At 44.2% G+C, this 10,823-nt stretch overlaps 1 protein-coding gene across 2 annotated transcripts in view; it reads right to left on the minus strand.

Annotated features, from left to right (window-relative positions):
• ENPP4 (ectonucleotide pyrophosphatase/phosphodiesterase 4) overlaps positions 1–1,556 on the minus strand; it is a 36,546-nt gene extending 34,990 nt beyond the window's left edge. Inside the window, exon 1 of one of the 2 annotated variants that reach the window (XM_029596071.1) lies at positions 1,433–1,556. The gene's annotated coding sequence lies outside the window, so the exon portion shown is untranslated. Of the gene's footprint in view, positions 1–930; positions 1,161–1,432 lie in introns of those variants that run through there. The other variant, XM_029596072.1, reaches the window with a different exon arrangement.
• Between the last annotated feature and the right edge of the window lie 9,267 nt (positions 1,557–10,823).

A 10,823-nucleotide genomic window follows, 5' to 3' on the forward strand; every position in this document is an offset into this window, starting at 1 on the left:
CTGCACAGTGCAGCAGATACTGGCATAAGCTTGCTGGGCAGATTGGGTGGATCATTTGGTTCTTTTCTGCCTTCATTTCTATGTTTACAGTGGGGAGCAGAAATAGCTAGAATAGCATTAGGAAGTAATAAGATATAACTTAAAATTCTTAAGCTGAAGCTCAGGTAGTTTAGTCTAACAGAAGCCAGAGGAGGAAAGGAAAGAAGGGTCATTTGGGAGGATCACAGTTCTCTTGTGGGTGTGTAGAAGGATAGAAGCTGGGAGAGGTATTTGTGTGCTCTGCTCACATACAGGCCGATTCAGTAAAAGTCGCGGGAGAGCTCCCGGCACGTACACAGGCCACTCTCCTGTGCGCGCGATTCAGTATTTAAATGAGGGCCCCCGGTAAAAAGAGGCACTAGGGACACTAGCGCGTCCCTAGCGCCTCTTTTTTGACAGGAGCGACGGCTGTCAGCGAGTTTGACAGCCGACGCTCAATTTTGCCGGCGTTGGTTCTCAAGCCCGCTGACAGCCACGGGTTCGGAAACCAGACGCCAGCAAAATTGAGCGTCTGGTTTTCAACCTGCGAGCCGATTTAAAATTTTTATTTTTTATTTTTAATTATTTTTTACTTTTGGGACCTCCGACAATATCGCCATGATGTTAAGTTGGAGGGTGTACAGAAAGTGTACAGAAAAGCAGTTTTTACTGCTTTTCTGTACACTTTCCCTGTGCAGGCAGAAATTAACGTCTACCTTTGAATTTCAAAATCTGCAGTCTAATAGGAAAAATCAGATCAAGTTGAACGTCCAATAATGAGTTTGAAATCCTAAACAAGCTACTTAAAAGTTAAAATAAATACAGCCAGTAGGTGGAAGCACCCTCCTGTAAATGCTTCCTGCACAGCACTGCTCCCAGGACCTGTTTTCCCAAAACTGCCTTCATACCTACCCAGCAAACGTGGATTTACAGCGCAACACAAGGCCAACTTTTCCTCTTCCAGAGACAAAGTTACACAGCCCTGTGGCAAGAACGTGGCAACCTGGAGGCGCGAGAGGGCGAGCAGCAGCGGCAGCTCTCTGCTCCCCCTCTGAAGGCGGGCAGGGCAAGGAGTCCTCGGCATAGGAAATGAGGAACTGGGTGCTGGTAGGGTTTGCCTGCCACCTCGCCCCAGCTCAACCGAACCGGCCTAGCAGGTCCTAGTTCAGAACCACAATTGCATACATGCATCAGGGCAGATTTTCTTAGGGACACAGAAAGGTGAGCCCAGACTTCCAGGCAATCGCGCGGCTGCAACCAGCTCGGAGGCAGCCCGTTCAGTTAACCTGGGAGGAGACGGCTCCCCTCTCCTCCTTCTTGCTTGTCGCCGACCCCGGCAATGCACATCCCTCTCCTCTCATCTACCTCCGCGAGCGGGCAACGAACCCCGCCCACTTTCGCAGTGTTCTCTTACCCTGAGAAGCGGGGGAGGGGGGGAAGGTCGACCCTCCGGCTCCTGCCTCTGTTTACTTTCCAGGCACAGTTTCGAGACCGGCAGTAACCGCTCAGGCGCGCGACAGCCCAGCAGTAGCACCGCCCATTGCCCTTCAGGGAAAGGCGTAGGGGCGGGAGCAGCAGCCCGGAAAAGCGTGGCTATTGGTCATGGTGGGCGGTCGCTGCCTTCCGATTGGTACGTGCAGATACAGGAAGAGGAATAAAAGGGGCGTGCGTGCACTATTATACAAATTGTGGGAAAGGATGGAGAAGGAGAGGGTGTAGTTATGGAAAGTATCGGTTGTTCACAAAAGTACGGAGCTAATAGTCAACCAACAGATTATAGTGCCATGTTTGTGGTCGGCTAACATTTATATGCATATAACATTTATATGCTTATGAGTGTAATTAGCTTTAAGCTTTGAAAATAAATCCTGCTGCTATAGTCTACCCAGCACTTACTTATATATTGTTCTCAGCTCGTTCTGAACGGAACTGATATAGGTGCATGATATTTTAAAAAGTTGCTATTTATTTATAAAAATATTCTTATATCCTGCTAAATCTAACAATGTTGTCCATTGCACGTTACAAAAAAAGACATTCACAATCTAACAAATATCAATCTCACAATACCACCCCCCCTTCGCTAACACATCACCCCAATTCTTAAACACTTAACATTGGTTACCGATCTCATATCGCATTCAATATAAAGTTTTGTCTATAGTACATAACTTAATCTATAATCCATCTACCGTATGGCTCTGTTCCACTCTAAGTGGGTCATTTATCAAATTACTTTATGGCGAAAACACCATAACGCATGCGAAAAGCACCATAACGCATAGTGCGATACTAATTTGGAAAAGGGGGAGGAGTTTGGGGCAGGATTTATGGCCAAGTGGGCATTTGCGAAGCCATATCACACAGTTTTAACGCAAAACACTTGGGAGGTACTTAGTACCAACACCGGAAATGTAGCATCATGTTACTGTGCTAGCCAGTGAGTGCATGCTGCATTTCATACTGTGGAGGAAGTGTACTGGGAGCCTGTTGTGCAGCAGCCCAGTGCTTGGTTTCTTCTGTGCCAGCACTGTGAGTAACTTGAATTCTTACGAAATCAGCAGGAAATGCTGGCCTGCAAGATTGGAAGTTGCTTGTTGTTCCGGCACAGAAGAAACCGAGCAGTGGCCTGCTTCCTGAAGGGCTGTTAGCTGTTGCAGATGATCGGACAAGCCATGATAGGAGGAGATGCTGGGCTGGCAAGCCTCAGGAGGAGCAGATGGGGGGTGGCCAGCAACAGGGGAGAGTGAACACTGGGTAAGCAGCAGGAGGGAATGAATACTGAGGAAGGGAGGCAAGCAACAGGGAAGAGCATATGCTGTAGAAGGGAGAGGTAAGCAGCACTGGGAAGCAAATGCTAAGAAGGAGCAAGTGGCAGGGGTAGCAGATGCTGGGAAAGGGGGGGAGGAAGAAGAAAGCGATAGATGCTGGAGAAGGTGGGGGAAAGAGGCAGATGGGGAAGAAGTGCGGGGAGAGATAGGGTATAGATGGTGGGGCAGAAGAAGGTGGAAAGGTGGGAGCCAGATGATGGGGGAAGGGGAAAATGCAGAGGAAAGGGGTAAGAGGGGGGCAGATGTTAGGGAATGAGGGATTTGACAAAAGACAGTGGACAGAAGGGGAAAAAGGGGAAAGGCAGAGGGCAGAAGAAGGGGAAAAGGGAAATAATGTGGATAGATACCAGGGAAAAAGGATAAGAGGTTGTAGTAGATACTGGGGAAAGGGGGGGGGGGGAAGAGACTATATAGATGCTGGAGAAGAAGGGTGAGGCATGGTAGAAACATAGAAAGACCTTTACATCTTAGTTGGTCTGCCCATCCACACCAACGACTCAGCCTTACTATCCCTATGACTCCCTCAAAGTATATCCCATGCCTTCATGAATTCAGTTACTGCTCTTGTCTCTTCCACATCTACAGGGAGGCTGTTCCATGCATCCACTACTCTCTGTGTAAAGAAATTCTTCTTTAGATTATTCCTGAATCTACCCATTTTCACCCTCATCTCATGACCCCCTCATTCTAGAACCTCCTTTCCTTTAAAAGAGTTCCACCTCTTGTGCATGGTATTTACATGTATCTCTCATATCTCCCCTTTCCTGGCTTTCCTCTAGAGTATAAATATTTAGATTTTAAGTCTATCCCCATATGCTTTAGAACAAAGACCACTGATCATTTTAGTAACCACCATTTGGACCAATTCCAACCAGTTTTTATCCTTTTGAAAATACAGTCTCCAGAACTGTATACAGTATTCCAAATGAGGTCTGACTAGGGACATTATACAGGGATATCATCTACGTTTTTCTGCTAACCATTCCTCTCCCATCTGTTTGGTCACCTTTCAGATATGATCACCCCCATATCCTGCTCTTCTTTCATGCTTAGAAAGATTTCAGCTGTATACTGTACCTCTCCCTTGGGTTTTTGCAGCCAAAATGCATATTCACTTATGCCAGAACTTAGACCAGTCCTTGAGCTTAGCTGGGGGAAAGGCAGGGCCAATGGATGCTGAGTGGAAGGGGGCGAAAGAGGGAGGGAGATTGATGCCGTGGGGATTAAGGGTGGTTGCCAGGGAAGAGTGAAAAGAGTTGGTGGAGGCAAGGAGGATAAGAATGGGAAATGAGTCATGGATGAGGGATGATGTGAAACAGGAATTGAAGGGTAAGTGACAGCAAAATGAAGTAAAGGGAAAAGCACGAGGCTGATGCTGAGGGGGAGGAAGATGCTGGGGAAGAGGAAGAGTAGATGCTGTGGGGAAGAGATATGGAACAGATGCGAAGACAGTGAGAGAAATGGTGGGTGATCGAGGCCAAGGATAAAAAATGAGAAGGGATGTGAAAGGAGGAATTATAGGGATGAAGTGGAGGAAGAGAAGCAGAAGGAGTGGGAGATAAAGGAAAGGAATGGAAGTGCAAGAGAGAAGAAAATGGAGAGGAGGGGTAAGTGAGAGAGCTGGAAGATGTGAAAAAAGCTCTTAATTCAGAAGAGATGATATGGAAGGGGAGAAAGATGGAAGCTGAGAAGAGAAATGGGAAGGGAGGACAGAGAGTACCAGGGATCGGAATCAGAATGGTGGGAAAGGGAGAAAGGACCCATGATGGAGGAGAGGGAGAGAGCACCAGGGTTGGGGGCAGCTGGAGGAGACTGGTGATGGGGGTTGAGAACAAGGATCCTGGTCTTAGTGGGGTTGAGGGGGGGGGAAAGAATCCATCGAGATAATGAAGAAAGAAGGGAATGGAAACTGGAGGAGAGAGTGCAGGGGACAGAGGAGGTAGAATGGAGAAAAGAGAACATGCAGGACAGGAGAAGAAAGCTGAGAAAAAGGAAGTGAAAGTATTAAAATAGTCCCTGGAAGAGACAAAGAAGGAAGAAAGGGAAGGAGGCCAGAAAGAATGAGGAGGTAGAAACAAAACTAAGAGAAGATGGAGAACAAGCATAGATAAGAGAAAATAAAACAAACTGCAGACATACAGGTTGGAAATGTGTTTATTTTAATTTTGCCTTTTTTTTTTCCTGTGCTAGATAGCCAGTCTAAGATTGGGGACGCCACTGTTTTCTGTCCTTCTCATTCATTCTTGAAATGTGAAACCTTTCCTCTGTATCAAAATAACTTATCCCAAACGTTCAGAACTGTGTTCTGGAGAAGATTTTTGTTTTACCTTGGACAGGAGGGAGTTGTTCCACCATCATCCCCCTACTTATTTTTGGAGGAGAGATTTTTCCTGCTTTCTCATTAGTGGGAAAGGACAGTGACTCAGGCTGAAAAAATGGAGAAAGAGGCTATGGCACTTGGCGCTATCCTTCTTCTTTTCATGCTTATGATTTTTGCTATTTTTGGCTTGGATTCTATTTTTTTTAAGTCATGCCATGGGACGACAACACTATTGGGATTTTCAGATGGGAGGACCACTGAGAGAGAGAGACTGATTGTATCTGAGAGACTGAACTGAAACCCATGGAATCCCAGTGGCTATAACTGTACCTGATTTGAGAAAAAGAGTGAGAGGACCCTGAGATTAGCCCTGGGAACTGCATGGCCTCTTAATTCTGGCTCTAAACTGAAAAGGGGGTTATAGCAACAATGTAACAGAATTTAAACATGACTGGGTTAGATATAAAGGCAGGGGTAGGAACAGGGTTGAGAGGCTTAGTAAAAGACAAGAAGGAAGCTAAGCATTTTTTAAGTTTGGGAAATTATAGGCTCACCTACCCAATATGGTAGAGAACCAGAGGGAAAGACAACTGGGAAGACTAGATGGGCCAATTGTATCTTATCTGCCCTCTTATACTATGTAACTGTATAGAGTATACATATTCAACCTTTTTATATAAGATTTTGCTTAATTCAAATTTGACCTTATCCAGTTTTTGAAGATTAGCTGAAAAAGGAAATCTCCTGAACTACTTTCTCTGTGTTTTGTTTTGTTTTGTTTTGTTTTTAAATCTCACTAGATCAAACTAGCACATCTGCTTTATCCTTCTTAATTAATGCACAAGCCTGGGACATCATTGTGCTCCTAATAAGTGCTTTTCCAGCTTCTCAATTCACCTCTTAGTCATTACGGTTATTCTTTTGAAAAAAAAAATCTTCTGTTTCTCCTTTACTTTCTACTGGACTACCATATTACACAGAAGGCTGATATTCAAGGGCCATCTCCTTGACCTTTTAGACATGTCTTCCAGAAAGAGTTTCTCCCAGACCAATATCCCTGCCACCCTGATCCTCATCTGATTACGCTATCCTAGAGAAGGACATCTTTCTATCAAAAAGTAGTCCCTCCTATCTGAGTGGAATAATCTTCAAGTATCATGGAACCTCAGTCTCTTATCATCTTGTTAATAAATCATCAACATATGTAAGTCTACAATCCCTCACAATTGATCTGTCTAAAACAATGGTTCTCAACCTTTTTATCATTGTGACACACATGACAGACGATGCTGACATGTGTGACTCACTGCACACTACATGCCATAAGTGAACTAAAAAAAAATCCTAAGTATTATTTTACTGTTTAAATAGCACAAAAGAAAGATAAATATTCTTAATTTATTTTTTACAAGCTATTATTAAAACTAAAGTTATTCAATTCTATTTTTTCACAAGTTTTAATCTTTGCTAACTGCATCAAGGAGAGATGTGGGAATAATGTGCTGCACACAGTTTCTTGATATGGCATTATAGAGTAGAAAACTCATCATATGTATCTCACTGTCAACCTCAAAATATTTGAATTTATTCTGGAATGCATACAGAGCATAATTCGGATGTTTCCCCTTTCAACTCACTATACAAAAAATATATATTCAAATCCTGGAATCACCTTCGTAACAGCAACTCAAAATTCCTCCACTGCCAGTTTGTGAAGTAACACAAAAACCTGCAAAGACGACATTCAAAACCATTTTCACCTTGTCCCATCCCTCCAGGTCATTCACAGTTTCACACCATGTCTTCATCCCACCCCACCTTTATATATCCTGTCTCACCCCAGCCCGTCTATCACACCTATCTACCCTACGGTCAACCAACCACTTGGAATCCACTGTCCCCTTAAGCCCCTCAATCTCTCAGTCCTCATTCTCCCATTCCCATCCAATCACTGAGCTCTCCCCCATTCCCAAATTCCCCTCTAATCTCAATCCTGCAAGCCATTTTTTTTGGGGGGGGGGGGGGGAGAAGGCACCTGCCACCCCTTACTTCCCCTTCCCCAATAGCAACACCGCTGCATCAGGCTCATTTTTTTGCTCTCATAATCTCCAGGCTCACCCTCTTTTTCATTCCCCCTCCCCCACTTGCCTTGAGCTATTTCCTCTTCCCTTGCAGCTTGCAATGGTGGTTGCTTGCTACCATTGGATAGAGAGCAGGACCCCCACATTTCCGAGCCAGGCTGGTTGCAGTGGTGATCACGGCCATGGGGGAGAGAGCAGGATTCAGTATCTCCAGCATGAGTTAGTGGTGGCTGTGATCTTAATTGCAGTACAGGATGATCACTGAGGCAGGAGTGATGGGAGACAGCATAACCACAAGATTTCCAGGTTGGGCTGGCAGTGGCCAGGGTGGGAGAAAAACAGCAAGAGGGATCAGTGATTGGCATTTCAAGTACCTGACTCCCTGCTCTGCACTCTCCTCAGCCTGTTATAGAAAATTTAGGATTACTATCTATTTCTTGGTGACACACCAGGGTGTCCTGACACCCTGGTTGTGGAACCACTGGTCTAAAAGATAATCCCTCACTTCATTAAAACCCCTCCTATTATAATATTTTTACAATTCAGATTCATAATTGGTACTTAGTGTTACAGTTAGTGAGGTTTGGGTGGACCCTTGGACACTGCGGCAGCTGACCACGCCCACGGGGGGAAGTCCCGTGAGGGGCCACAGGTCAGGCTCAGCTCTGGACACACAAAACACAGATAGTTCTTTATTTAGACAGTTTGAGAAGCCAACAGAGGTGGCGGTAGTGAGTAGAAGATGTAGCCCGGCTGGGCTAGTATTCCCCAGGACGCTGGAACAGCGGTTCTTCCGGTAGCAGTGCTGTAGTGGAGAGAACTGAGAAAGTGAGCACAATAGAACATTCACAGAGTCCCAGATATGGAGAAGCCCCAAGATAGGGAGAGCTGGTCCTCGAGGAGCGAGTACCAGATCCCTGGAGGTAGAGAGACTTGTTGGCAAAGTACTCACACAGTGGTTCCACGTAAGAGATGGCACTGGCGCTGGAACGAGGGCAGGCCCTCAAGGAGCGAGTACCTGATTCCAGGGAAAGAGCTCTGAGGAGTAGATGACGATAATACTCACTGATGGTCTCTGTAGTGAATTCTTCCAAGTAGAAGAGGAAATAGGTGCAGGCAGCGAGTCAGGGAACACGGGCCCTTGAGGAGCGAGTACCGGTTACCTGATAGTGACCTGAAAGAAACAAAGAGGCCCCCGAGGAGAGGGTACCCCGTTAGCAGAAAGAGTCCAATAGAAGTTGGAAGGCAGAGTAGCTGGGTACGGAGAGCGAATCCCATCCATAAGATTCCCCTTGCTAACTCAATGGCTAGCAATAAACAGTAGGCTTAAATATCCGGGCAGCGAGACGTCATCACAGGGGGATGCCCCTGAGGAACACGCCAATGAGGAAATAAGAATGAGGGCCACACGGCGCGCGCACCCTAAGGTACCTAGAGAGCATGGCGGGAGGCAGCGCCCAAGCTGGTCCGGGGACGCCGGAGAGGATGGCAGATGGACGCCGCGGCAGCCAGGCATCCATCAAGAGCAGGAGGAGTCATAGACAAGTAAAGGTAGGCAGAGTGAAGCCGTCGGGCAGCAACGGTCCCAACACTTAGCCAGACAAAGGCGATTTAAAATTTCCCAATTGCTGAATGCCTCCAGTTTATTCAGCAGCGTAATTAGCTGGATAAATCTTAGCTAGATAACCTGGAAGCATTTGGGAAGGAATGGAATTATTCAGATAAGTAAGTCAGATAACTGTAGTGCTGCATGAAAGCAGTCCTATATTTAGCAGGATAAACTTACTCTGGCTAACTTGCTGATAGGTGGGTATATTCAGCAGTAAGTCTGTGCCCCTGAAAATCCAGTATAAATTAGCCAGATAAGTTTATCCAGTTAGTTTATCTGGTTGCTCCGCCGCTGAATATTGCCCTCTATAATTTTTAGGAAGCAAAAATGTAGTTATGCTTGCCCCCAGGATATCTGTTTCCATTTGATTTTGTATTGAGTATCAAATGCTAGAGGTATGGTTTTACCAAATGTTTTCTATCTCCCCATGGCCTTAGAATTTTGGAAAGGCCTTGACAACCCAGACTCTATGGGCTCAATTCATCCAAAATTATTTTTGACCATAATGATAGCATTCAATAAATTTGGGTTTTGCTGAATGTCAACTGCCATAAAAGGATTTATTTTATTTATTTATACAGCTTTTTTATACCGTTATACAGAAAACAAGTTTCTGTCTCCATGGTGTACATGTTAAAAATATAAATAAACATAGAATAAGTATTTAGAATAAAATTACATAAACCATCCAATAAAATAAAATAATACTAAAAGATATCTAAATTCATTACTTAAACAATAAAAATAAATTAAAACTCATATGACTCTCAACCTGTTTCTTAGTAATCAACCTTATACGCTTGTTGGAAACTCCATGTTTTTAACTCTTTTTTAAATTTACTCAAATTGGGTTGCAGTCTCAGATTTTGTGGTAGACTGTCCAAAGTTTTGGTCCTGCGATCGAAATGGCACGGTCTCTCACTTCACTTAGGTGGGCGAATTTAACTGTGGGTATTGTAAGAAAACCTTTATTGGCAGATCTTAACTCACGTTGGGGTGTATGGAGTCTAATCCTCAAGTTTAACCACTCTGTCTTTTCACCATACAAAATCTTATAGATAATGCATAACAATTTATGTTTTATTCTAAATTCTACTGGTAACCAGTGAAGATTTTGCAAAACTGGAGTAATATGGTTTCTTTTTCTGGTATTTGTCAAAAACCGAGCCGCGGCATTCTGAAGTACCTGTAAAGGGTGGGTAGTTGTTTTGGGAAGGCCTAGCAGGGTAGAATTGCAGTAGTCAATTCCTGTAAACAACATAACCTGAAGCACATATCTAAAATTCTACACGCAACTCGACCTACAAATACCACTTAAAAAATTCACCTCCGCCAGGCCTATCAGGGAACACTACAAAGAGTCACTCCAAATTCCAAAGGCCAAAACCTACCAACATAAATCCTTGAGTCTCAGAGCCTTCTCATCAGCAGGTCCAGCTCTCTGGAACTCGATCCCACCTGATTTGAGACAAGAGCCATGCTCCTTAACATTTAGGAAAAGACTAAAAACTTGGCTTTTCAAAAAAGCATTTCCAAGCCTTGAATAAAACCTCCTCTCACTAGCACTAACTCGTATGCAATAATGGAATGTAAACACGAATCAACCAACCTCAAACCCTCTCTCACTAATTCCTGCTGAATATTTATCATACTATTACCATTCACAACTGTGTCATATTTATTCATTTGATTACCTATGTACCGTTTCATAGTCTTATTTTTTCACTTGCTATTCTAATGTATCAATAGGCTGAAATGTAAATATTGTGCTGTTCAATTTCTCCCCTTCCATCCCAAGTTTATTTTCCTTGTTTTTTGTAACTTTCCCTCTCCCTTTTTCTGATTCTCTGTATTTAAAGTTCAAGGTTCTTATTGAAAATATTGTTTTTTTACGTTACGTTATGCTTTACACTCCTTGTTATTTGTAAACCGGGTTGATGTGATGCCTATCATGAAACTCGGTA

This window comes from Rhinatrema bivittatum, chromosome 3, assembly GCF_901001135.1.
Source record: "Rhinatrema bivittatum chromosome 3, aRhiBiv1.1, whole genome shotgun sequence".
In the NCBI taxonomy this organism is placed as follows: Eukaryota; Metazoa; Chordata; class Amphibia; order Gymnophiona; family Rhinatrematidae; genus Rhinatrema; species Rhinatrema bivittatum.